This window comes from Oryctolagus cuniculus, chromosome 1, assembly GCF_051225735.1.
Source record: "Oryctolagus cuniculus isolate XC-2025 breed Fujian yellow rabbit chromosome 1, ASM5122573v1, whole genome shotgun sequence".
NCBI lineage: Eukaryota > Metazoa > Chordata > Mammalia > Lagomorpha > Leporidae > Oryctolagus > Oryctolagus cuniculus.
The window spans coordinates 122,747,853-122,775,088 of record NC_142867.1 but is presented as its reverse complement, the minus strand read 5'-3'; the positions used below and the strand labels follow the sequence as shown (position 1 = coordinate 122,775,088).

The window sequence follows — 27,236 nt, the reverse complement described above, 5'->3', positions numbered from 1 at the left end:
TTAGTTCTAGTCGATTTTAATGGATTCCTAGGGATTCTCTATATATAAGATCATGTCATCTGCAAATAGAGATCCTTTTAATTCTTCCTTTCCTGTGTTGATACCTTTTGCTCTTTTTCCTTACCCAGTTTTGCCCAGGTGCAAACACCTAATAGATTAATGAATGGAAGTCTCAAGTGCAGGCATCCTTGTCTTGTTCCTGAACCTAGTGGAAAACACGCAGTCTCTCACCATGATTAAGATGTTAGCAGTGGGGGTTTCATAGATGCTCTCTATCAGGTTCAGGAAGTGCCTTTCTGTTTCTGTCATTTGTTGACTGTTGTCATGAAAAGAGTATTAGATTTCTTTCAAAGGCTTTTTATTTCTTTACTGAAATCATTGAGTTGTTTTTATAGTCACTGTTTTGAAGTTACTAAAATTTGGCATTAAAAATGTATTGTGATTTTTTGTGCATTATTTTTACCCATCCTTCTGTTGTGGAAACTTGCCTTTTATTAGTCATTAAAACATCCTTGATAATTTTGACTCAGAGATGTACTGTGAGCTGAGTTTTTAAAAATTAGCTTAATATTGGCATTAAAATAAACTATATCAATCAAATTTTTCTCATGTTTTGAATGGAAAACTGATGCTTCCTTCAGTGATAAGTTTGATCACTTACTGGTAACTCTGGAAAACAGGTTTGTATTCCTTGACCTGTGTGGCATTAGTAATTCTTAGATACTAATGACATATAAAAAACAAGCATACTTTCAAAAGCTAATATTTTATCATTTATGGGTAGCATCACAGAGTTGGAATAGGGAAATGTGCATTTTTGATACATTTTAAAAAGGATGATATGAATTCTGTCATACTTGGACTTGTTTCACACTTTAAAACTGTCTTTGCCTACAGTATAAACAACTTCAGTGTTCTATTTATTTTTAACATTGCCATCTGTCAGTGTTAGATGCCAAATCTAAAAGATGCAGCTATAGTTTGAAGCAAAATTTAAAGTTCTCTATATCATTATACAACAAGGGTAATAGGAAAATTTTTTCTTTTGAAACTGTTTTTTATATTCTCAATATGTTCAATTATTTGTGTATACAAAAATAAGTGAGTCACCATGTCCTGACCAAGATAGCAAATATCCATGGAGCCTTAAGGAAAAGACAATGAGAGTTGGAGAAGAGAAGAGGAAGACAGGGGAAGCTTGTCCCAAAGCCAAGACACTGTGGCACAAGATGTTTGACATGAAGGATCTCTGTGAGTGAGACCCCAGGGGAAAGAAATGGCCATCAAAGAAGGATGTGCTTTTCTCTAAAGGGAAGAGAGAACTTCCACTTTGTACTTGGCCTTGTCCAAATACTGACAGACTCCAAAGGCTTCCATGGCCTAGGCAGTTCATGTCAAGAGCCTCAGGTGGTCACTGACATCATACATCAGAGTGTTAATTATTAAATTAACAACAGGAGTCACTGTGCACTTAACTCCACATGCAGGACTTCTGTCCTTAATGAGTTGTATTGAGAGTTAACTGTAAAACTAGTTCTCAAACAGTTGTGTGTGTATGTGTGTGTGTAAAACTGTTGAGATATTTACTTAATATAGAGTTGGTCTTCTGTGTACAAATTTAATTGAAAATGAATCCTAATGGAGAATGGGACTAGCAAGGGGAGAGGGAGGAGAGAGGTAGGAGTGTGGATGGGAGGACTGGTATGGTGGGAAAAATAACTATATTCCTAATGTTGTATTTAATGACATTTGTATTTCTTAAAAAATAAATTCCAAAAAAATTCGAAAAAAGAAATGGGCATTTTGTTCATTCACCACGGGGTGTGATTGGTGGAAGACTGTTAGATAGCGGTGTGGAAAGTAGGAGGGAAAGCACATGTTTCCTTTATATTTACTATGCTTGGAGTTTATTTGTTATCAGTTAATTGATATCTTGCTCAAATGCAAGGTGTTCTCAGCTATTATCTTCAAATATTTATTTTTGTGCTGTTCTCTGTCTTATCCTTTATACATCAGTTACAGTCTCAAGACCTTTCATTTTGATTTCTCTTTATTCTTTCTTTGTCTTTTCAGTTTAGACACTTCGAGCTATCTTCAAGTTCAGGGAGTCTTCCGTCTGCTATGGGCCTTCTTCTTTTTAGGCCATCTAGTCAGTTCTTCAACTCTCTTTATATAATTTTCATTGCTAGTTTCAACATTACTTTTTTATGATATCCATGCTAGAGTTCTCCATCTTTCCATCTTACTTAACTTTTTCACCATAAAGAAAGAAAAAGAGAGGAGGGGGGTGAGGGGAAGAAAAGGAGAAGTGGGAAGATCCCTCTGGGAACAGTTAGAAAAGTTGGACAGATACATTCAAAAAAACAAAATATATATATATATATATATAGAGAGAGAGAGAGAGAGAGAGAGAAGCCCTGGAGGGCTAATGGCGGTAGACAGTTACTGAGCTAAGGTGAAGCAGAAGAAGTGAGTTCAGGAGGTAACACAGCACGTGGCACTTTATTGGGTATCTGCTGATGGAGCAGAAGCGGTCACACCGCTAGGGGAATGAAAATTAGAGGTCAGAGCCAGTGGGAGCAGAGTTGCTGACAAATGCCCCAACCTTTCAGTTGTGAATTTTGTGGAAACTGATAACTGATTCTAAAATTTATGTGGAAATGCAGACAAAAAATATGCAAGGTAATTTTAAAGAACAAAAAGCTCAGAAACTTACTGTAATAGCTATTGAGATGCATGTGCAAGGATAGATGAATAGATCAATGGAACAGAATAGGGTCAAGAAACAAATCTTTGTGTATGTAATACTCGATTTTTGGCAAAGGTGGCATTACAGGGCAGTGACAATTAACAGTCATTTCAACAAAGATCTGGGTCAACTGGACATCTGAACATTAAAAAAAAAAAACAACTGACCCTTATCCCCATACACAACAAATCTGTTCCAGGAGAATCAGATCTGTATATGAAAGGGGAATAAAACTGTTAGAAGATAGTACATTAGAATGTCTCCGTGACCTTGGGTTAGATGTAAGCATTAATCATGACTGAAAAGCTTAATGATTAAGCTCAATTAAAATTAAGAGCTTTATTAAAGGGCTAATCACAAAGTGGAAAAGTTATTTGTAGAACAGCTGCCTGTCAAAGGTCTCATAACCCAAGGATGTAAAGAATCAGTAAGGGCAGCTCAGTGAGATCCTCCACTAGTCAGTTTCCCACAGAAACACCAATTTGCACAGCTATTCATGTGCCAGTCTACCTTTACGAAAGCTGGGGAAGGTGAACGAGAGTCTGTAGTGCTTGATTTTAGTGTAGTAATTACACGCTGTGAAGAGGGCATGAAGGAAAGGGTTGCCTGTGTCAGCCCTCCTCCAGCTCTAAGCAGCACAATGTGGGGAGAAACACCGTCTTCTTGAGGAAAGGAGAGGAAATTTATTAACTGGCCTCAGCACCAGGTCCAGCCTTAGGTCTGCCATGGTGAACCTCTGCTGGGCAGAGCCCCACGGGCCCTGTCCTGCAAACTGAGCCTCTGTAACTGCCTTAGCCTGGTGGCCAATAGACTGCATCCACGACTCCTCCTCGAGCCATGGCCAACACAGTGCCAAGGAAGATTCCACCCACTGGGAAGTGAGATAGCAAGTGAGTGCAGGTCCAGATGTTGCAGAGCAAGGAGATACTAATGACTTTATGAAGAACCTTATAAACACACAGCATTTATCATTCCATCACTCAAAACCAACCCAACGCCAAGAGGGAATTAAATCAGTTGGGGAAGGGTTAAGCAAGAGACTGGCAGTCTCTATTCATGATACACACACGTGAAAATTTTTTGGCTAGACAATCCTTTGGCCCTCAAAGGCTCTGAGCCTAGTTTGGCTGGAAAACATTCTGGCAGCCTTTGCTTCCCTCTGATGTCCAGGGAAATTCCAGGTGGCTCCTAATTACCCATGGTTGATTTCAGGAGTCTGCCAGCATGCCCCTCCCACCCTCATGCTGTCCTAGAAACTGCTGGGAGGCCGCACTGCCATGCTGTCAGTCCCAGGAATCAGCATTCAATAAGCCTGAGCAGGTCTGCCCAGAGAAGCAGCCAAGTGGCCTTGCCTGCCCACCCATGGCCCTAACAAGCAGTCAAGCAACCCCTTGTCAGTGGCTTGGCCCACCAAGGACAATGGGAAGCAGTCATCCCTTGTGTGAGAACCTGGTGCTGAGGCCAACTGAGCAGCCTGTTCTCAGATGCTTGGTTCTGTGAGGCCCTGAGAAGCCAAAGTTTGGCCCCACCCACCTGATTCAGCCCTGGGAGGTAGCTGGGCAGACCTCCCTGTGCAGGTCAGCCCCTGAGGCCCTGTGATACTAACCAGGCAGCCCTTAGATACTGACCGCTGTCTAATCTGAGTACAGTGTGGTGGCCTGGTCCCTGTGCTGTTTTCATACACTGGTAGACACCCCACTCTGCAACTGGGCTCACAGCCCTTCACTCACTTGATCCTATAGGAGTGGTGTTGCTCTCACAGAACCTGTGGAAACTGATAGGTGCCCCACACCCACAGCTGGGTGTACCACATCTAGAGCTGCCAGTGAACCCTTCCCTCCTAAGAGGGTTGCTTCCCACCCACTACCCTACACCTAAGTCACAGATCCTCACAGATGCCACCATCGTTGGTTACAGCTGAAGAAGCTGCTCAGATGCTGCATCTAAGCACCCACCTGGAACCAGAGCAGTGCAGCACATCCAGTCAGGGCTCTGGGATACATCACCAAGCAGAAGGTGCTCTGCTACAAAAATGCTGCCTTAAAAACGGGTAGATGGAACTCACCCACCAGATGGATAAAAACCAATGTAGAGGTTCAAGAAACCTGAAAAAGCAAGGCAACACGACACCCCTAAAGGAAATATAATAATTCTAGCAACACAGCACAAACAGGTAGAAATCAACAAATTGGCTGACAGAATTCAAAAACAATGATTTTTTTTAAAAGAATTTATATTCAAATATCCAGCAAGATGACTTGGCACTCTTTGTAGAAATGACTGTCCTTTTGACAGTGCTCTGCAATGCTATCTTTGTCATAAATCAAGTATCCACACATACACAGGTTTGATTCTGGACTCTATTCTGTTTCATTGATGTATTTGTCCATCCTTGAGTATAAATCCTGAGATATATTATAATAAGTTTCCCACTTATTTGTTTTTGAAGATTGCTTGTATATTCTTTTCTGTGTGTTTCCATATGAATTTTGAATTGAGAATCACTTATCAGTTTCCACAAAAATCCCAGCTGAAAGGCTGGGGTATTTAGCAGCTCATAAACCTCAGATCAGGGGCTGGTGTTGTGGCATAATGTTTGAAGCTGTCACCTGCAGTGCTGGCATCCCATATGGGTGCTGGTTCCTGGCTGCTCCAACTGCAGTCCAGCTCCCTGCTAATATACCTGGAAAAACAGCAGAAAGGGAAGGGCATAGAAAACCCATTCAGTGAAGTAATTGGTGAAAACTTTATGAACCTTGAGAAAGAATAGGGATATCCAGTTCTGAGAAACCTAAAAGATCCATAACATACTTGACCAAAAAAGACCTTCTCTGAGCCATCTTAAAGTTAAACTTTGAAAATACAAGACAAAAGGAGAATTTTAGAAACAGCAAGAGAAAAGTGTTGAGTCACATAGAAGGGAGTCCTCATTAGATTAATGGCAAATTCTCAGCTTAAACTTTACAGGCTAGGAGAGAATGGAATGAAATGTCTTTAAGTCTTGAAGGAAAAACAAGTGCCAGCCAAGAATATTATACTCAAAAAAAGAAAGAAACTGCCCTTCACAAATGGAGAGGCCAGTGCTGTGGCACAGCGTGTTAATGCCCTGGCCTGAAGCGCTGGTATCCCATATGGGCACCAGTTCGAGTCCCAGCTGCTCCACTTCCAATCCAGCTCTCTGCTATAGCCTGGGAAAGCAGTAGACGATGGCCCAAGTCCTTGGGCCCCTGCACCCACGTGGGAGACCTGGAAGAAGCTCCTGGCTCCTGGCTTCAGATCAGTGCAGCTCTGGCCATTGCGGCCATCTGGGGAGTGAACCAACGGATGGAAGACCTCTCTCTCTCTCTGCCTCTCCGCTGTGTAACTCTGATTTTCAAATAAATAAATAAATCTTTTTTTAAAAAATGAAAGAAAAACAAAGACTTTCCATGATGAGTGGGAACTGAAGGAATTCACACCACCAGGCTGGCCCTACAGGAAGTGCGTAAATGAGTCCTACGTTGGGAGAGGATGATGACTGTCATGAAAATAAACAAAGTATGAATCTCAGCAGTGGAACAGACACACAGAAGTGAAAGAAGACAAATACAGTAACTCATATTTGAGTTTTCCTTTTTTTAAATTTGTTTTGCTATGTATTTAGTTAAGGATTTTTTGACCTGTTAATCAGGACTACAATTCAGTGATTTTTTTTTTGTAGTCATTAGGTGTTTTTTGTTTTTGTTTTTTGTTTTTGACAGGCAGAGTTAGACATTGAGAGAGGGAGACAAAAAGGAGAAAGGTCTTCCTTCTGTTGGTTCACCCCCAAAATGGCTGCTACAGCCGGCACACTGTGCACATCCGAAGCCAGGAGCCAGATGCTTCCTCCTGGTCTCCCTTGCGGGTGCAGGGCCCAAGCACTTGGGCCATCCTCCACTGCACTCCTGGGCCACAGCAGAGAGCTGGACTGGAAGAGGGGCAGCCGGGACAGAATCCAGTGCCCCAACCGGGACTAGAACCCAGGGTGCCGGCGCTGCAGGCAGAGGATTAGCCTAGTGAGCTGTGGCGCTGGCCAACGTCATTAGGCTTTGATATCAAGTTATGTTAATCTGTTGAGTTGGAGAAGATTTGTTCCTTTTCTGTCTTCCAAAAGAATGAATTATTGTGCTATTATTTCTTCTGTAAATATTGGGTGGAATTTACCAGTGAAACTATTCAGACCTTCAATTACCTCTGATGGAGATTTTATGAATATATTTAATTTCTTAAATATATATGGAACTGTTGTTAAATAAACAGCAAGAGTCACTGTGCACTAACTTCCCATGCAGGACCTCTGTCCCCAAGGAGCTGTATCACAAAACTTAATAGTAAAACTTGTTCTCAAGTATCACTTCCTTTTGGTGTATTAAGTGGAAGATACTCTTGTGTCGCGTAAGTTACAGTTATGTCTAAGAGCTCACAAAAGATAGATCATTCTTGAGTTCTTTTTAAAAGATAATTAAGCTTCTAAAATGAAAAAGAGGGAGGGGGAAGGGGAAGGGAAGAAAGAAAAAAAAAAAGGCTCGAAATCACCTTTAAGATGCAATAACTTTGAAGAGCCCTTGTCTGGACTGTTGAACAGCTTGTTGTTGTTGTTGTTGTTGTTTCTTGTTTCTTTTTCTTTTTCAGACTAAGTGTTGAACTGTTTACCTAGAATAGAGTTAATCCTCTGTATATAAAGTTAAATGAAAATAGATCTTAGTGAAAAACAGGACAAGGGGCTGGCACTGTGGCTCATTAGGCTAATCCTCCACCTGTGGCGCCGGCACTCGGGGTTCTAGTCCAGGTCGGGGCATCGGATTCTGTCCCAGTTACTCCTCTTCCAGTCCAGCTCTATGCTGTGGCCCGGGAGTGCAGTGGAGGATGGCCCAAGTGCTTGGGCCCTGCACCCCATGGGAGACCAGGAGAAGCACCTGGCTCCTGGGTTTGGATTGGTGCAGTGCACCGGCCATAGCAGCCATCTGGGGGGTGAACCAAAGGAAGGAAGACTGTTCTCTCTGTCTCTCTCTCTCACTGTCTAACTCTGCCTATCAAAAAAAAAGAAAAGAAAAAAAAGAAAAGAAAAGAAAAACAGGACAGGGAACAGGGGAACAGGAGAGGGAAGAGGAAGAGGGCTGGGAGAGTGTGTGGGAGGGTAGGTATGGAGGGTAGAGTTCCTAATGTTGTATTTATGAGATACATGCAAAATATATAAATAAATAAATAAATAAATAAATAATTTAAAAAATATATGTGGGACTGTTAAAAAAAGTTTTTCTAGGTTTTATGAATTTGTTTTTAGGAAATAGGTGCATTTCCCAAAAGTTTCCAAAATAGCTAGCATCAACTTGTTTAACATCCCTTAAAAATTAAAGATAGAGCTACTCTGTGATCCAGAAAACCTAGTACTGGGTATATATACTCAAAGGAAATAAGATTAATATGTGAAACAGGCGTCAGCACTCCCATGTTTATTGTAGTACTATCTACAGTAGCCAAGATAGGAATCAACCTAAGTGTCCCTCAGCAGATCACTCAATAAAGATTATGTAGTATGTAAATATAATGGAAATCGTAAATAAAGGATGAAATCCTGTCATTTGTGACGGTATGGATGAACCTGGAGAATATCATGTTAAGTGAGATAAGTCAGGCACAGAAAGACAGATATTATATGATCTCACTTTTATGTGCAATCTAAAAAAGTTGATCTCATTGAACTTGAGAGTAGAATAGTAGTCACCAGAGGCCAAGAAGGGTCATGGATAGGAGAAGGGGGAGAGAGTTTGGTCAGTGGGTACAGTGTCCCAATTAGATAAGAGGAGCAAGTTCTAGAGTTCTGTTGGATAGTAGGTTGACTATAACAATAATGTGTATTTCAAAATAGCTAGAAGGAATTTTAATGTTCTAATCATAAAAATTATAAATATTTGAGGTGATGAGTATGGTAATTATTGTAATTTGATCACTACACAATGTATCCATGTATTGAAACATCACATTGTACCACATAAACAGGTATAATTGTGTCTCAGCCTAAGAGAAAAAACAGAAATGCTAAGAAAAGAAAGATGATTAAGAAAAGAATGAGTGGACTAATATTTTCTTTACAGTTTATGAACACTCAGGTACTTCACAATAAATAGCCAAATGCAAAAGTACATGATGAGATGTTCAGCTAATAATGCCTTTAGATAAATGCAAATCAAAGCCTTTTTGACTCTCCATTGTGTTGTACCAGAATGGTTAAAATTCAACAGTAACAAAGTTGTCAGGGATGGAGATCAATGGGAATTCTCATACCCTGCTAATGGGTGTGTAGTTTGGGATGATCAGTGTTCAGCATTATAGACTGAAGTTGACACACACATACCTTGCAGTCCTAGCTATAAATGGAAATTCATGTGCATGGACCAAGAGAAATGTACAGAAACATTCGGAGCAACTTTAATAGTAGCAGTTCTCAAAAACTGAAAAAAAAATTAAGGCAGTATCCATGGTGGAATAGATAAATAAATGTGTATATATTCAGTTGATTTCTCTGCACAATGAAAAATGAAGGAATTAACATCTACATGAAACAACGTGGATAAATCTCTCAAAAATAAATGCTGAGAGAAAAGCCTATTGTATACTCCAGATACCTACATTTAAAGAGTTCAAAACCTTTAGAGTTCAATAGTGTTCTGTTGTGTTTGAAGTTGGGGCAGCAACTCCTCTGGAGAAAAGAAGGGAGTAGTAGATGATTGGGATGAGCAAGAGAGGTGTCTGGAGTACTGTTGATAAGTAGCGATTGTACAGAATGTAACCATGTTGAGGATCTTTCCATGTGCTGGTTGCCCATGTGTTTATCTTCATTGAGAAAGTAACTCTTTAATACACAAATGTTGGAAATCAGATTTTAAAATACATTTGATACTACCATACTGTAAAATACTTTGCAACCATCAAAAAGAAAGTAGAGGCCTCTATACTAACCAAGGGGTGTTTGTCTCCCATGTATTGTTAAAGAAAAAGCAAATCACAGAATAATATGATCCCATTGTAAGTTCAGAGACGAGGATCTAGAAGTAGATATGCTTTAAAAATTGGAGTGGGATTATATATTAAGAGACATTTCATATTTTTATTTGCTTTTGCATTGTTTAATCTTTTACTGAGCATGTATTACTTTATACAATATTTTTTAAAAATGGTTTGTATTCCCCCTTTAACTCTACCTTGTCCTAGTAGGTAATTTCTATGAGTCTTATTTTTTAAATTGACATTATATGTATTTATAGGGCACAGTGTGATAACTGTTTATGTATATACGATGTGTAATGATCAAGTTAAGATTATTAATGTTTTCCATTTTCTTAAACATGTATCATTTCTTTGTGATGGGAATTTTTGTCTTTTTCGTTTCTAGCCATTCTGACTGGGGATGAGATGACATGTCTTTGTGGTTTTGAATTGTGTTTTTCTGATAATTAGTGATGTTGAGTGTGTTTTCATGTACTTATTGGCCATTTGTTTGTCTTTTGAGAAATATCTATTCAGATTGTTTATGTATTTGTAAGTTGGATTGTTTGTCGTTGAGTTTTTTGTGTTCCCTAAGGGTCCTTCTCTTAATACAACCATCCTGTACAATGGACACTTTTATGACAGTAGATCTAATGCAGGTGTTGAACTTGCACGCCTGTGCAAAAAGTAGTTGGTTGAAGGGTTGCAGCTCAGCCAACCTGGGATCTTAATCCTGGTGGCCTTTTTCACTGTCTGTGTGTACATCATGTGGCTTCTCTGATTTTCAGTTTCCTTATATTAAAAACTGAGGCAAGATTCTTTTGAACATTAGGCATTTAAGATTGCTGGATACCTGATGAATGTCAGCTATTATTTTCTTACATTTATTTTTGTCTACCATCTTACTTAAATTCATGAGTGTCAGAACTTGGTCTATTTAGTTTAGATAGTTAAAATACTATGTATTGATAAAATCTGTGTGCCGGTGTATCACTGAAACAAATTAACTATAGAGAGGATGATGACTGTCTTTGAATAAATAGAGTTTACTTAATAAATTTTTGTGGTCTTTTTTTGATGATAGCTGATTTTTATTGTTTATAGGCATAAAATTACCTAGGAATTTAATTTTGGAGGAAGATTTAGTAATTAGGTATAATGCTGATGAAATCTTTATATTAAAGAAATAAATTATAAGCTAACTAATCAGCCCGAATTTGTAACTGATTTTAAAATTTAAAAATATCCTTTCAATGTTCTTTAGAAAAGCAGTTTTCCAGTATCTTGCTTTTTTATTGTTGTTGTTGTTATGCTTGCAGTTTTACCCAATTAATGTTTTTTTCTTTATTTTTCACTTGCTTGCTCCTGGGTTGTTTCTGTTTTCTTTTTCTTTTTTTTTTCACTTTTCAGCACTTTGCTCGCTTGTAGCCACGTTTCCTTACATGTCACTTCAGTGTGAAGTGACCACATATTTACGTGTCACCTGAAAAAGTCCTGGTTGCTTCTTACCCCACTGGGAGTGTTGGATTCAGTATATTCCCATTGGACAGATACTTGAGTGCTGAAGGCTGGTTTAAAATCAGGTGTGGAGGGCCCCATTTGTGGTGCAGGGGATTAAACTGGTGCTTGCGTTGCCTGCATTCCACGTCAGAGTGTTGGTTTAAGTCCCAGCTGCTCTACTTTGGATCTAGTTCACTGCTAATGTGACTAGGAAAGCACTGGACGGTGGTCCAAGTTCTTGGGTCCCTGCCACTACTGTGGGAGACCCAGATGTAGTTCCTTGCTCCTGGCTTTAATCTGATCTAGGTGTGACCCTTGCAGCTGTTTCAGAAGTAAACAGCAGAAGGAAGATCCTTTTCTTTCTGTCTCTTCCTCTTTTTCTGTCATTCTGCCTTTCAAATAAAGGGATCTTTATTTAAAAAAAAAAAAAAAAAAACACATACTAAAATCAGTGCCCAAGGAGGCACTGGTAAAAGAATCAAAGAAATCCTAAAATGCTGGAGCGCTGCAGGAAATTTCTCCCCAAATACATTGCAAAGGAATGAGCTATTTCCTCAGTCTGCATCAGCAAAAAACAGTTGGAAAACAGCCTACTGTGTATTTGTAAAGCACTTTAGAGTTATGAGTACTTGTGTTTAAATTGGACTTTAATCTCAGTACTTCTTTCCCACTCTCTCTACCCCAACTCAGAAGGCTTCAAAGACTTGCCTGAGGCTTCACAAACGGAGCTTGCAGAAATCGGGTGCTGCGGGACACAGCACAGTAATCACAGCTAACACTAACTGGTGGTTCTCACTGCACAGTGGGCACTGTGGGGAGCAGAGCCTGTCTCCCGCAGCATGGCGAAATAAGTATTGAGACTACCGAGACTAGACTAGACCACTGAGACTATTAAGACTAACTCTATGCATCTGATCTCCCATCATATGGCGCTGAGAGAGAGTAAACAAATCTTACACAGCTGTGTCGTTAATTGGCTGATTCCTGGCCCAACCCCTTAAAAGGGGGAGAGAGCCAACATGCGCGGTCGCACCCCCCTGAGAGAGTAGGTCGGAGAGCTCACTGGTGCCGCTCCTCCGCGGAGGCGGGGAGCAAATTCGGGAAGGGCCGGGGAAAGAGAACAGCGTAGGGTCTGGTGTCGTTCCTCCGCGAGTGGGGGAGCGATAGGCACTGTCCTGGGTACATGACTAGATTAACTCATGTGTGATTCATTAAGTCAAAACCCAGAATTCTTCCCACTTTAGACTATTGACCAGAGACAAACATTGTTGTTCTCTGTCTCAGAACAAGTATTTATTTAACATCTTGTGCCTTTGTTATAATAGGAGCCAATAAAATGTATTTGAATTTCCACAAGTCTTATATGAACGGAACAGAAATGGGGGCAAAAGATGAGTTAAACTGAGCAGGGATTGAATTGCTGAAAGCTGTGAGTTTTGTTTTTAACCATCATCCTTTCTGATGCCTCTTTTAATTATTTTTATTTGGATGGGAGAGAGAGAGAGAGAGAGATTGAGAGAGCTCTCCCATCTGTTGGCTCACTCCCGAAATGCCTGCACTAGCCAGATCTGGGCCAGACCAAAGCCAGGAGCCGGAACTCAATCCAGATTCAAGTACTTGAGCCATCATCTGCTACCTCCCAAGATGCACATTAGCCAGAAGCTGGATATGGGAGTGGAGCTGGGGCTCAAAGTAGGGACTCTGACATGTTACGTGGGCATCAGAACATAATTGCCAAGTGCCAGCCTCTTTAATGTAAAAACGTATTTACTTCATGGCTCTAAACTCTATTTTATTGTGACTTTTTCAGCTGCCACCCCCCCCCCCCCTTTGTGTTTTAATCTTTGCTTCCCGTGTACTCAGCTGGGATCTACTTCTCTGCTCTCTGAACATGCCACGTGGCTTCACAGCCTTCCCTTTGGTCCTGCTCTTCCTCCACCTGAAATGCCCTGTCTCCCCAGTTTGGCCAGTTGGTGGTGTTCTCCGGTTTCAAGACTCAGACTATAATCTGTTTGTTCCTTGAAAGCTTTACTGACCCATCCCTCCCTAATGCCTTCCCATTACTACTTATGATCTAATGTAATAGTCATTTCATTTGTTCATAGAATTGTGCTTTTCTCACAAGTGACAAATAAGTCTCTTTCATCTCTGTCTCTTCCATAAGATGTGTATGCAGTTATTGCCTGTTGAATTAACCCATCCTAATATTTACAGGTTCAAATTTTAGAATGTAACTTGTAACTTTTATCATGTAACCCTTGTCTTCAGAAAACGTTAACGATTTCCTCCTGTACCAGAATTACATATAAAATCTTTAGAATTTAAAGTGCTTCACAAAAATCAGAACCAACTTACCTTGGTGACCTATTTTTCTCCATATTTTTTCTTATTTTTAAAGATTAATTTATTTATTTGAGTTACAGAGAGAGAGGGAGAGACAGATTTCTTTCATCTACTGATTTACTCCCCAAATGACTGTTTTGGCCAGGGTTGGGCCAGGCTGAAGCCAGGAGCCAGGAGTTTCTTCCAGGTCTCCCATGTGGATGCAGGGGCCCAAGCACTTGGGCCATCTTTCACTGGTATCTTAGGCGCATTAGCAGGAAGCTGGATTGGAAGTGGAGGAGCTGGGACTCAAACCAGCATCCATATGGAATGCTGGCACTTCAGACAGTGGCTTACCCTGCTGTGCCACAGCGCTGGACCCTTTTCTCCCATTTTATGTAATTCAGCTTCAGTAGCACTTCTCCTTACTCTTCTCCCAGCGTACTTTGGGCCTCCTTCCCGTGCCTCTAATCTTTTCTTCTGCCTGTGAAAACTTACCTTGCCCTGTGTGAAGGCTCTCAAGGCATTCACCCAGCTCACCTGGGGGACGTTGTTAAGCGTAGATCCTGATTCTGTAGATCTAGGAAGGGACTGGAGTTCTGCATTTCTGATAAGCTGCCAGGTGATCCCAGTGCTACGGGTCCTAATTACATTTCCACCTGCATTTCCAAAGCCAGAATAGCTCTTGATTGATAATTATAAAAATGAACAACTTCCCTGCAGTTGTCAAAAATGTTTCCTTAATCTCTGTGTCATTTGGCCAATGCTTAAAGTAGGCCTTAACCAGCCTTTTTTTTTTTTTTTTTGGACAGGCCGCATGCTAAGTGCTATCACTAAAGCAGTGAACACAGTAGACAGAAATTCTGCCATTTCCGTGTTTACATTCAAGTGTGATGAAAGGGAGAGGGGTAAACAAAGAAGTAAAATATACAGTGTGATAAATAAGTGGTATAGAGAAAAGCACAGCCAAGAAAGGGTACAGAGACTAGGACGTGCTTGGATGTGATGCATGTGTGGTCATAATTTCAGAAGAGGGTAGGGTGGCCAGGCAAGTGCTCATTAGAAAGTTATTTTTGAGCAAAGACCTCTAGAGGACGAGAGAGGGAGACATGCACATACCTGGGGGAAGAGCTTTCCAGAGAGAGGGCGGCAAGTGGGATGCTGCTGAGCTGAATGTGTTTCCGGCTTGTTGAAGGATCAGCAGGGTGGACAAGTGTGCTCCAACAGAGTGAAAAGGTGACAGTGAGGTCAAGAGGGGAGAGATCAGCTCCTCTCTGGGGCCTTTGTATTTCTGTGAGGCTTTTTGTGTTTATGTGGAGTTGGGAAGGTGCTGGAAGGTTTTGAGAAGAGTTGTTTGATCAAATTTGCATTTTAAAGGGACTGCCTTGGTTGCTGACCTAAGTGGAAAAAGAGAAACTGAGGCATTAAAATGAGCCAGGCAAGAGATGCTTGGGCTTAGACTGGTATAGCAGCTGTGAGAAGCAGATCTGATCAGATTCTGGGTGTATTTTGGCCATGGAGCTGGTAACTTTTCCAGACACACTGTGAAGAGTTGGAGTCATTCAGCTAATTTTTATGATAGAATGATTAGAATGTAGCTGCCGCCTTTCCAGTGAGTTCTCTTTATTGCCCATGCCCACCATCCCAGTCCCATTAGTAGAGAGCCCATGAACATTTTGTTACCAAGCAGAGATGCAGATGCCCTCGCTTATCCGCAAGCAGTCACTAGACCACACACCTAAAGCTTTTCTGACAGACTTTTATTAACGTTGTATTTTGAGATAATTCATTTCAGAAGAAGTTGCTAAAATAGTAGAGAATTCTTAGGTACTTATCACTCAACTTCTCCCAGATGTACCATTTTACATTACTATATAATACCTCATCAAGATGAGGAAGTTGACGTTGTCACAATACACTTAAATACAGTACAGACTTCACTCCAGATGTGCCAGTTTTGCATGGAATCGTTTTCCTAACATGCATTTTATATGACCTAGAGAGCAGCCTTTTGGATTTCAGGTGACAGTTACTGTCATTAATTGTATAATTCTCCCACACTCAGGCAGACTGTTGTGAAATGTAGTTTTATTCTTGTCTGTTCTTAGATATTAGGTAATATGGGGGACTTATGAATTGTACTAAATATTCCCTGAGTGGCTTTTCCACAGTATGTACTTTTTTCTTTTCATGTTCTCTCTCCTCCTCTCTCTCCCTGCTCTATCTCCCTCTCTTCTTCCTGCTTTTTATTCCCCTTATTGTTTTCAATATTGACCAAGGGAAGGGGATGTGAAGGTGGGGTACGTTAGTTTAAAATTGATGAAAAGAACAGTGTCTTTGCTTTCTCTTCTGTGAATGAATTTTAAGAACTTCAAAAAACAACACCTGTTCCATTGGTAAAAGCTAGCCTGTTTTGTTCCTGCCACATACTGGACTTCTCCATGGTCTTTCATGTTATAAAATCATACTAATTCCTTGCTTTTAAATTGTGGCCTACCATTATCAACAATTGTATTTAGAACTATGCTCAGAGAGGAAGGAAAGAATAAATTCTGCTAGCAGCAGCAGTAGCAGCAGCAGATCCTGGCTTGGTGCATGATAAGTGAGGATCTTGTCTCTGCAGATCACTTGTGCAGCCTTGGCAGTTTGCTTAATCTCCCTGCCTTGGTTTCCTCACCTGTAAGGTGGGATGACTAATAGAATCAACTACACAGAGTTATGGTGAAGAATTCTGTAAATACTTGGGATTGTGTCTGGCACATACTAAGTAGTGTAATATTGATGTCCTTTTGTTAGCTAAAACATACATGAAGGTGGAATTTATGTTAATATCAGTAAGAAGTCATTTGAAACAAAGTATGTCAGTCTTTCCCAGTTCATTTGTTTCTTCAAATAGTTCTAATTAACACTGTCAATTCAGTTGTTTGGTATAAATATTGAGTCTCTTCAACATATTGCACTTATGCAAATCACTAATAGGAGTGTTCTTAAAAAGTCACAGATGTGAGGTTTTTGAATCTAGTTTGCTAGCAGTTGCCACAGATTTTCACTTTTGCTGATGCATGTTTCTGGTAGAGCAGAAGAGATTAGTGCTGCCCGAGGAAGGCTCAGCTAGCTGAACACCAGGAGTGTGCAGAGGAAGAGGCCACACTTGGGGAAATTCGATTAATTTTGGATTTTCAAAGCTGAAGAAATCGCCTTTTTTCTTCCTAATATGTGTGTGTGTGCGTGTGCGTGTGTGTGTGTGTGTGATTATTGTCTTTCTCAGAACTTTTCACAGAGGCTGTGTAAATGGGTGCTTTTAAAAAAATGTGTTAGTAGAATAGCGATCACACCTCAGTATCAGCAGAGATACTAAAAGTGTTTGTTTTCTTAGCCTGATGCTGTTAAACGATTCAGGCTTCCACTGGCAATACTTCCTACTTGATCAATTACTGTTTTTATTTTATCTGGGCCTGGTGTGCTATCATTTTTATTGTATACACTGTCTCCCACACACTTGGCCGATATAAACAACTAAATAGCACATAACTTTTTAAAAGATAAAAGACATAATAAAATATCAATGTCACCCAGGCGTTTTCTGCACAGGAAACAGTCACCTGTGCGAGGCAGGTGGGCGGAGCTATTCTGGTGAAGCCTGTTCTGCAAGTGTGAGTTAGGCTGGGGCGTTCCTGTGGGTTGTGAGGCAGTCCCTGCTGACAGAGGAGGATTAAGCTCCTGAAGACAGAGCTCCCCCACCAGCCAGCCAGCTCCCTGGGTTCCATCAAGAACAGAGAACCCGGCCACAAGAAGTGCTGCTGGAAAGGGGCCCTGCGAACAGAGCCGACCCTGCCTGTGCCTTGGAGACCTGACTTGGAGTTGCCCTGTGTTGGAGGAGGTCTGAGCCCACGTGATTATGACTCATTCTTTACGCTTTTGCGCGGAAGGCAGAGCTGTTGAGTCTACTGCTAAATACAGTCATTTGGAATAATTTAAGTATTCATCCTAAAACTTGTACCACAGCAAGAGGTAAGGAGAGCTCAGTCAGTTGTTCAAATATTTGTCTCAACTGACACTATTTTTAGATTATATTCGGGTGGGTTAGGTTGGTTGCTCTAAGCTAAATTTAGGTTAATTACCTAATTATCTAGAATTGTGTAATTGAGCATTAATATTTGTCATGTTTGTAGAGAGATGACCATTTTTTGAAGTAGGGTTCTGTTGATTGTACCACAATAGGTGTTTTCCTATGCAGTTTCAGGAAATACCTGTTTGTGTACTATTTCCCATCAGCTTATTTCTTACTATTTAATAGACCTGAGGTTAATATAACAGGAATGTTCATGTTAAAAGAACATATCTTTCTTTACATCTTAAGCACTCAGTGTATATCATATGTTTACACTTTCTACTGATGGTTTAGTAATGTTTCAATTACTGATTACAGCAAAATAGACAATGCTGACTTATTTGCAAGTATTTGGTAAGCTGTATAAAGTGTCTTCCTAGATTACCACAAGGAATGCAGCCCTTCTGCTCTTCTTACTTCAGATACGGTGTTTTACTCCTCACGGGCATTGGTGAGGATGGCCATCTCCATCCACGAAATATTTTGCATTACCTCTCAGGGATTTTTGCCCCTGAGGTAGTAAGTATCCCATGTTTGTATGCTGCTTCCTTTAGACCTGGGTAATAATTACTTTCCATTAAATAACAGGGAGAACAGAATTTTCTGTGAACCACAAATCAGCCCTGTCAAGAAATTGAATATTTTCTTTTCATGTTTGTTACACTGTTGCTAGGATGACATCATTATTTTAGTTTTCACGACCATAAGTGGAGGAATTTCAGAATTCAGGGCTCTTTTTCCTAGCCATTTTTTTAAAGCACCTGTTGCTCCTGTGATATTGATTTGAAGCTGTCACGTCTTTTTTTTTTAAAAGTCTTATGTAAGACTGGTACTTGGCAGAATGCAGAAATCTGAACTCTCTTGGGTTAAGTTTACCTTTAAGAAAACTACAGGAGGAGGAGTGAGAGTGAGAGCAGGAGCCTCGTGGAGTGCTCCCTCCCAACATGGCTTCAGTCCTGGAGTTAGGATGCAGAGCTACGTTAAATTAAACTAGATCTGGAAAACGGAGTCAGGTTCATTGTGGGAACAGTACGAGCCCCATCAGTGTAAAAAGTCTTATTAGCAAGTTAAAAAATCTGTAACCTGTATCTTCTATCCCGTTCTGGTGTTAAAATACTTTCAGTGTCAGGAATTTATATCCACCTCATGTTTCCTCCTACTTCCTTCTGGTAAAATGCAAATCTTCCCTTTGTTCTGTTTTTAGAAATGAAATTAGTCATAGCCTTTTATATAATAACCAAAGTGGTAAAGTCACCAAGTTAAAAAAACAACCTTACATCGTTTCTGTTTTCTATATGAAGAACAAACCCAACGGCATTTATTGTTACAATTTTTAATTTAATTTTTATTTAATTTTTAAATAAAAATGAGTGATTATTACTTTTAACAGCAAAAGGATAAAACTCTTTTTTATCAATCTAAAAATCTAAATCTGAGCCTTCTAGCTTCTGGAAACATAAATGTGTAAGGTAGATAATGACAGAGTTCTCCCTTAACCTTCTGACCATTTCCCCAGGGAGCTATGAGTAGGAAAGCTCTCTCTAACATGCCAGGCTGGTTTGGTGTTGTAACTGTCTGCCTCCTGTCTTCCATGTTGTAACTGTCCAGCTTTGATTTCATTCTCAGCCCTGCAGACGAGATACAGTTTAACTTCAGCATTCCATCATCCAAAGTGAATTTTATTTAGCCTCTGGCTTATTCTGAAATGGCAGTTTGTGGCGTGTTGTCTGCTTCTCTTTTTCCCAGTAAAGTATTTTTTTTTCTAAAATTCACTATAGATTTGTTTTCCAGAAGCCTTAGTATCATTCATTTGCATTCCTCTTCTTTCTCTTCAGTAAATGGAAGCTTGTCTGACTTATGTAACTTGGTAGCTTCCCATTTTTCAATCAAGAGCCATTACTGTCAGTGCTATTTTTAACTTAGCATGGAGTATACATGACATTTCTTGGATACCTGTTTCCTCCCTTTGAGGTTGGAATGTTCAGACATCAAACTGATACAGGCGTCCACATTCCAGAGCCTCATTCCTGGGCTGCTCGCAGACGTTTTCTCTGTGGCAGCCCCTTGCAGCTGTTACCTGCATCAGGCAGAGAACTGTTTTCTCATACTTGAAAAATTGTTTATGATGCATTGATCAAAAGTGATTCTGTGCCTTATGGTTCCACAGTAACCTCAATAGTCTGTTATAATTTAAGATTCAATTTACCTCAAGAAAATCTTGGACTTATACTTGAGGAGGGAATGAAATCTAAGGCTGAATGACTTGTATTTCTGACTTAAAAATTAGAAGCTAAGCTCAGGGATTCTTGGAGGGACTGAGGATTTTGCTTTTTGAGCACCAAAATCTGGTAGAATATAAATTTTCAGAAGTTGAGGACCTTAGATAATATTTGCCTTGTTTTTCTCCTACTTCAGTTTTTGAAAGTCACATAAAAAATTAATCTTTATAAAGTATATGGTATTTACTAATAAAAACTATAAGTGGCCATTGTATTGTATTGTTGAAAAAGGACATGCAAACAAATAAAGAAATGTAAGCAACAGTATACCATGTGGTATGATCAACAACTGTGAATATCTTCAGCAGTTGGAGATAGTACAGTTATGCATGAAGTCCTGGCAACAGTTATAAGCATGTTATATAAGTTACTTATATTAAGACTCCTTTTAACTATTCTGAGCGTTTGTGAAACCAAAAAAAAAAAAAATTAAATTAAATTTCATTTAAAAAGTGCTAAACCTAATGTACTATATGAGTGCATAAAACAATACACTTTAACAGTGATATTTTTTCTTGAAACCTTGTTTTATTAAAAATTTTTTTAAGAAGTTTTTTGAGAGGCAGAGAGAGAGGTCTCTCATCTGCCGATCTACTCCTGATACCCTCAACAGCGGTGCTGGGTCAGATCAAAGCTGGGAGCCAGGAACTCAACCACCACTGCCTCCCAGCGTCTGCATTAGTAGGAAGCTCCAATCAAGAGCCAGAACCAGGAAGTGAGTGCAGGCACTGCAGTGCGGGATGAAGGTGTGCTGACTTAACTCTAGGCCAAACACCTGCACCTGACAAGTTTATGTAGCCTTTTCCAGGTAATTTCAGAGGCCTGAATTTTTTTGGATAAAACTCTCCAAGGAACTTTTAAATGTCTGCTTTTTCCTCCTGATAAATCTTCCCAAGAAAAGATAATTTTCATAGACTATAAACTTTCTGTGCTATTCACACTCCACACTTTGCTCAGAGTACTTCACAATTTCTTGGCTGTTTTCATTGAAATCTAGAATTTTCATTGAAGTCTAAACTGATTAAGGGCTAAACCAATTAATAGTCCTGGCCATTGTAGGCATTTGGGGAATGAACCAATAATTGGGAGAGATATCTTTCTCTGTCTCTCTGCCTTTCAAATTAGAAAAAATATGTAAATTTATTTTAAAATATTTTGAAAAAATACTGACAGATCAAGAGAGACCATGAAACACAGAAAAGATAAATAAAATAAAATGTTATAATTAGTTATTGGCAGAATCAGGACTAAAACCACATCTGTACATTCCTGGTCCGGAGCTCTCTCACTAGCACATTCCTGCATAATGGGCATGACTGCCTGGACAGCCTTCATCAGACGTTCTGCCTTATTATTAGAAAACCATGAAAGCTTTCAATACTAGGGCATTGGCTCAAGTGCATATTTTTAAATCTTCAGTTATTAATGTTTTGTGGTTAGGTAATATTTTACCACAAACCAGCTATACATTTAGGTATTATAAGGTACTACCAAATATAGTAAAGAACACTATTGGTGGGAATGTAAACTTGTACAACTGTTATGGAAGTCAGTAGGCGATTCCTCAGAAATCTGAAAATAGATATACCATATGACCCAACCATTCCACTCCTGGGGATTTACCCAAAGGAAATGAAATCGGCATATGAAAGAGTGTCCGTGCCCCCAGGTTTATTGCAGCTCAGTTCACAGTAGCTAAGAAATGGAATTAACCTGGATATTCAGGAACTGATGACTAGATGAAGAAATTATGGAGTGTGTGTGTGTAGTATATGGAGTGTGTGTGTGTAGTGTATATATATATATAAATATATACACACACACACAGTACCATTTGAGGCCATTTGGGGAGTGAACCAACAGATGGAAGACTTTGCTTTTTGTCTCTCCCTCTCTCTGTCTGTACTTCTCTGTACTCTCTCTGTTTGTACTTCTCAAATAAATAAATAAATAAAATCTTTAAAAAAAACTTAATGTAAAAAATAAGAACAGGAGGAAGAAGGGTGAGAATGAGGGAGGGAGTGAAGAGTGGGAAGTATAATTATGCTGTTAAAACTGTATATGTGAAGTAGATGAAATTTGTTCTCATTATATAAAAAAGAATAAATTTTCATACAAACTATTCTTACTCATTTTTTTCCAAAAGTGTTAAGACTTAGAAGTGCCATTGGCCTGAGTGATGTATTGTATGAAACTTATCATAATCTATGTATTTCAAAAATTTAAATGGAGATGTCAGATTCAGTAGAAAAAAATGCATCTGAGATGTTCAAATGCAAGCTAAAGATTAAGTATTAGGATATTTGAAAAGATGAATCTATTTAAAATACATCCCTTCCTTGGTATTTCAGTATGGTTTTTTTAAAGATCCTGTACAAAGATAAAGGGATCAGTTGAGATTACGTATATAAACAGAAGAAATATCAGAGGAAATATAATTTATCATTTTCACCTCTTAGAATTGAATATTTTACATATTTTAATTTTTTTTATTTTTAATATAAAGAGAGCAGATTAAATGTAGTTCATAAACACAGTTTTGTAATGATTCTTTTTTCTTTCTAAGATTTTGAGATAACATTTTTAATTTACATTATAGTCAAGGGCTTGCTGTTCTGTATGAAGAGTTAAACTAGGTGGAAAGTAGAAAGACCCTGCCTGATTCGGTGGGAATGTGAATAAGGGATAAACAATAATCAAATGAAAAGATGACCATTTCACTCATACACAGTTCCATTTTTGATCGAAGGAGCCTCTCTACTGCTTTTCACAATAGTATACCAATTTGTTTTCACACCAATTTCATCTAAGTTCCATTATCTCAAAATTCTTGCTAGCACTGTTTTTTGTATTTTTGATAATACCCATCTTAACTGGGGAAAAGTTATATTGTGTATGCTTTTAATTTATATTTCTCTGATGATTAATGCTGCGGAACATTGCATTTCCATATTCCTATTTGCAATTGATACATTTCTCCTGACATATGTCTATTCCGTTATTTTGAAGTTTTGTAATTATTTATTTCTTTGTTATATAGTTTCATAAGCTCCTACTATGTTTTGCACATTAACCTCTAATCAGGTTATAGTATCCAAATATATTCTGCTTTCTGTGAAAAGAAATACACTAAAGAGAAGGAATTGAAATATAATTATTAGTTTATCTTGATCATTTAAGCTGGACACAGAAGAGAGGAGAGAAATAAAGTATCATTATTCTAATAATCCCCATAATGATGTTTAAATCATTACATAGAATGTACTGGAGATAGAGTTTACTCAACATACTCATTCCTCTGAAAAACTTTTTTTTAAAAAAACATTTGTTTATTTACTTGAAAGAGTTGTAGAGAGAGGGAGAGACAGGAAGAAAGATTGTCCATCGCTGGCTCACTCTCCCAAATTTCTGCAACAGCCAGGGCTGTGCTAGGCTGATGCCAGGAGCCAAGAGTTTCTTTCAGGTCTCCCACATAGCTGCAGGGACCCAGGGACATGGGCCATCTTCCAGTGCTTTCCCAGGTGCATTAGCAGGGGGCTGGATTGGAAGTGGAGCAGCTGGGACTCAAACAGGTGCCCACATGGAATGTTGGCACTCTAGGCTGTGGCTTAACTCACTGTGCCACAGTGCCAGCTCCTCTGAAAAACTTTTAAGGCAGTGATTTTAGTGTGCAGAGAGAAGTGCTTGTATTTGATTTTAAATGATTTAGAGTGTGACTTTAAGACAGGATGATTTTTTGTTTTCATTGTTTATTCTGCTTCAAAGGCAGAGTGACAGAGTGAATGAATGAATGAATGAGTGAATGAATGAATGGTCTTTTATCTACTGGCTCACTCACCATATGTCCCCAACAGCCTGTTTAGCCAAAGCCAGGAGCCTGGAGCTCCATCAAAGTCTCCTGCACAGGTGAATGGAGCCCAAGCCCTTGAGCCAATATCTGCTGACTTCCAGGATACATTAGAAAGAATTTATATTTAAAACAGTAGCTGGGACCTGGACTTGCTCTACGATATAGGATGTGGGCGTCCCAAGTGGCAGCTTAACCCACTGCAACATAACCCCTGTCCCAAGATGCGAGTTTAAAAAAAAAATTGAGAGACAGGGAAAAAAAAAAGTGGGGGAGAGACAGACAACTTCCACCTTCTAGTTTACTCCTCAGATGTTCAGGATAGCCAAGGTTGGACTAAAATCAAAGCCAAGAGGCAAGAACAATCTAAGGATCCCCATCTCCGACACAGGAATCCAGATAACTTGAGTCCTCACCACTACCTCTTAAGGTCTGCACTGATGTGAAAGCTGGAGTCTGGAAAGCACTGGCACATAGTAACACTCTGTAGATGTTAGCTGTACTGTAATTTCTGTTGTGATATTACTATAGTGTCTAGATTTTTGTTCAGTTATTGTTGGATATCTGGTGTAGGATTTATCTTTTTTTTTTCCTTTGTAGGAATGGGAACAGGTCAATGGGTAGAGCCAGAGAGAGGGCAGATCTGTCACAAAATGGACCAGAGGATTTACAGAAGTAACAATAAAGCCAGTGACAAAAGTTCTTCATCATGTCCTTATTTCAGTAAATCAAAACTGAGTTCAGTTTACAATAATGACTTCACTGTGATATGGAAGGGTTTTTCTTTTTTTGTAAAACTGAAAAGCACATCATCAGAATTATTCATCCTTATTTTTTAGTTATTGCCTTAAGGAATTTCTTTTATATTATTATTTGTCCTAAAAGTCTTATTTACATTAAAGTGTTTTTATATTATAAAGGAGATAAAGTTACAAGAAGTTCTGTTTCAGTTACTAAAAAACGGAATTATTTCATTTAGCCAATATTTGAGTCACATATTAGAATCTTGCTCAACTACCTAGAAATTTTTCTTTAAAAGATTTTGGAGTTATTCTAGATAATTTACTTGCAAATAAAACCTTTATTGGTTAAGTTTAAACTAGTTGCTGTACTTAAAGCTATATAGATAAAATAAGAATCACATCACATTTTCCCCAGCATGAGCGCTCACTTAACGTGTTCAGAAGCTTTATTTCTCAGTGACTCAAAGGTCTTTCATATGACAGTGCACGCCAGAAGTGGTTTTTACATCAGCATCTCTTTCAATAAATTTGGAAGTACTAAGTGACAGAATTCACCTCAGTTATTTATTTAAGACTATCCCTGTCAATCTGTCATTCTGCTTTGCTAGTTTTTAAGGCATCTACAGCCTATTACAGTTTCCCATTTTCTATAATTTTTTTTTTCTGTGCTTGCACCCTATTGAGTTCCTCTTCGTGTATTGAAGGCCATTTCTACTATGTTTACAGTACTTTTAAGATTATTGCAATTTTCAGAAGGGAACTTAACTGTGACTTAAGGCTTTTGTTATTTAAATTGCCATATGCCTTCTCAAGTCTCTTGCACCCATTTTCATTACTTGAAGAGGATTTAGGGAAAGTAGGAGAAGCGGGATTCATCCCATAAATATAAAAACAAGAATGCAAAGTGTGTAAAATTTAGCTTACTAAGCTCAAAACTCAGACAAGACAGATCAAAAGATCTTCATAAAAGATGCAGAGAAATCACTTGATAAAGGCCAGCACACTGTTCGTTTTATATATTTTAGCAGTTAGGAATAGGGAATTTCTTTATATTTAAGGCTTCTACCCAGAAATCCCAATCAAATTATGTTCTTAGTGGTGAAACCTATGAAACAATCTATTTAAAGTCAAGACTAAGATAAGCAGTTTTTGGAGGCATTGAGGCACTTGTGGGCATTTGGGAAGTCATCCAGAAGATTGATGGTCTCTCTCTTTCAAACAAAATGAAAATAAGTAGTAATTTTAAAAAAAAGGTTTGGAGAGAATTAGATCTGTATTCATGTCAGATCTGTAAATCCAGAAAAAAAGCTATGATCAAGTTATAAGAAATAATAACAGAGTTCAGCCAACTTGGAGAGTAAAAGATGAAAAATACATTAATAGCTGTGAATATTTACTGAGGCTTTCTGTTCATCACTCAGTGCTGTAGACTTTTTCTTTTTCTTTTTTTTTTAAAGATTTTATTTATTTATTCAAAAGTCAGAGAGTTATACACAGAGAGAAGAGAAGCAGAGAGAGAGGTCTTCCATTCGATGGTTCACTCCCCAGTTGGCCACAATGGCCGGAGCTGCACCTATCCGAAGCCAGGAGCCAGGAGCTTCTTCTGGGTCTCCCACGTGGGTTCAGGGGCCCAAAGACTTGGGCCATCTTCTGCTGCTTTCCCAGGCCGTAGCATAGAACTGGATCAGAAGAGGAGCAGCTGGGACTAGAACCGGCGCCCATAGGGGATGCCAGCGCTTCAGGCTAGGGTGTTAACCTGCTGTGCCACAGCACCGGCCCCAGTGCTGTAGACTTTTAACTAATTTAATCTTTGCAACTATCCTGGAGCAGTTTTATTTTTGACTTCTTCATAGATAAGGAAAGGCTAAGGCCCAGAGGTTAGGCTCTTTGTAGCCACACGGCTAGAGGCGTCAGAGACAAGGTTGTAATCTTGGAAGTGGTGTGTGCTTCATTCACCATGTTGCTAATTTTATTTGTAAATACTAATAATAAATGATAAAGAAAGCAGGATATAGTAAATAGGTACTATTTACATTAGCAGCAAAATCACTAAATTCCTAAAATTAGCCACAGAACTTATATGACCTTTCTGGAAGAAAATTAGAAAATTTTATTGGAAGATATAAAAGAAACTTAAATAAGTAAAGAGAGATACTATATTCATTGATAAGAAGGCTCACTATTATAAACAAATGCATTCTCCACAATAATCTGTATAACCATTTCCTCTTCAGTGAGGTGCCCACAATTTGGCAAGCTCATTCTAAAGTTATATGAAATAGTATTGTTAGTCTTATTTTCATTACTGTAACCAGAATACCTGATGACAGTTTCTTAAAAAGGAAGATTTATTTAGTTCACAGTTTGGGAGTTCACAGTTGAAGATCAGGCAGCCCCATTAATTAGTCTAGCATCTGGTGGAAGTTGGCAATGGCAGAGTAGGTGTGGAGAAATGATCACGTGGTGAACCGGGGAACAGAGGGACACACAGGAAACCATTTAGCCTATGTGTTCATCCCTCCTCTGCTGGCTCCCAGTGATCTAAACACCTTCCGCTCGGCTCACCGCCATGATTACTGTAGTGAGATCAAGTCTCCATTTTCATCCATTAGTCATTAATATACGAATCTGGGATTTAAACATCTGCATGGGTTTTGGATAGACTAATCCAGTGCGAACC

At 39.1% G+C, this 27,236-nt stretch overlaps 1 protein-coding gene across 7 annotated transcripts in view; it reads left to right on the top strand.

The window, feature by feature from the left end:
• The window catches only part of ARHGAP32 (Rho GTPase activating protein 32), a 318,906-nt gene that overhangs the window by 243,904 nt on the left and 47,766 nt on the right, over positions 1 to 27,236 (top strand). The window contains exon 1 of one of the 7 annotated variants that reach the window (XM_070048335.1): positions 17,194 to 17,587. The exons of the other annotated variants lie outside the window; for them this stretch is intronic. The gene's annotated coding sequence lies outside the window, so the exon portion shown is untranslated. Of the gene's footprint in view, positions 1 to 17,193; positions 17,588 to 27,236 lie in introns of those variants that run through there. 7 annotated transcript variants of the gene reach the window in all.